The following is a 1,564-nucleotide window of genomic DNA, read 5'->3' on the forward strand; positions in this document are numbered from 1 at the left end:
ACTACTTGACACATTGGAAGCAAAGTCGGTATGAGTTTTCCTTGGGGTATCCTACATATAACTAAAGTGGGTATTTTTAATTCGTCAAAATATATGGCCGCCGTTTCTAAAAATAGAACATAAGGGTCAGACAGTAGTTTTTCGCATATATCGTCAAAACCGTTAGGTTAAGCCAAATTCCGACAGAGTTAAAGTACTAGGCATGATGAGATCAGTGGTTTTTCGCATATATCTCCAAAACCGTTGGATTAAAGCTAAATTCTTTCAATGGCTTAAATTATCCTTAAAAAAGTTCCAAAAAATTTTCAGAGGTAAAAGTTGTCAGATGACTCCTTGTAAGAGCTATTGCCCTTGAAAAGGAAAAAAAAATACATTTTTTATACAGTTTTCAGCCACTATCTTGAAAACTATGATAGGTAGAAAGAAACTTTCCATTTCGGAAATGATCCTTATGATAAGTCCTACCAAAGTTTTTTCGAGTCAAAATTGTTGGACAACTTCTTGATAAATTCATTGCCTTTATAGCTGATTTGATCAGAAAGAATATCGTTTGGCAAGATCCTTCAATCTCAGTTTCCGCTATATAGATGACGTATTATCTTTGAACAATCCTAATTTCGGGGATTTGATGCATCTACCCAAAAGAACTTGAGATAAAGGATACTACAGACAATGTGAAGTCATGAAGTCAGCCTCATATCTTGACCTACAATTAGAAATCGATGGTAAAGGAAAACTATTGACCAAACTTTACGACAAACGTGATGACTTTTCATTCAGAATTGTAAACTTTTCTTTCATCTGTGGTAACATCCCTTCGGCTCCTGCGTATGGAGTGTTCATATCACAACTCATACGTTATGCCAGAGCTTGCCGAAACTACGCAGACTTTTTGTATCGCGCTAGAACTTTAACAAATAGGCTTCTGGAACAGGGTTATGTTGCTACAAGATTGAAGTCATCACTACAGAATGTTGTTACAAGATTGAAGTCATCACTACAGAAGTTTTATGGTCGTCATCATGAACTCGTGGATCGTTATGATGTATCCATCAGCACCATGAAAACTGATTTATTCAACGGGTCATAGTTCATCTTTCCTCTTTTGTCTACCCCGGACTTGACTTTTTATGAGCAACTCGGTGGGTGTTTCTAGAAAAGCAGAGGACGCTTACCCTACCGGTGCACCTGGTCCATGCTCCCAGTTTTTAGTGGAGTCCGAGTTGCTCATTTACTTTTGTTACTTTGTATGTATGATTTTAGTTACTTTATGTTCTTACATTCTTTTGATTACCGCTATAACCTTGGTTCCCTTGATTACTCTTTGCAATGTAAAATTCAACCAGGTGAACGATTCAGGTTCTTGGGAGCCTCTTGTTTCATTTTTAGATTATTTTGACACAAAATATGAATATTGATTCCAGTTATTGGTATTTTATTCTAAAGTTAGTACCGAGATATAAGAAAAAAAAAACCAGAAAACTGAAGGACTTGATTCCCTGTGGGTTGAGAATATTTGTTTTTGTTTAAATTTTGCCAGTCAGATAATTTATTTTCGAACACA

Source organism: Perna viridis, chromosome 8 (assembly GCF_037379345.1).
Source record: "Perna viridis isolate PV_CMFRI_1.1 ecotype Kerala chromosome 8, ASM3737934v1, whole genome shotgun sequence".
Classification (NCBI taxonomy): Eukaryota; Metazoa; Mollusca; class Bivalvia; order Mytilida; family Mytilidae; genus Perna; species Perna viridis.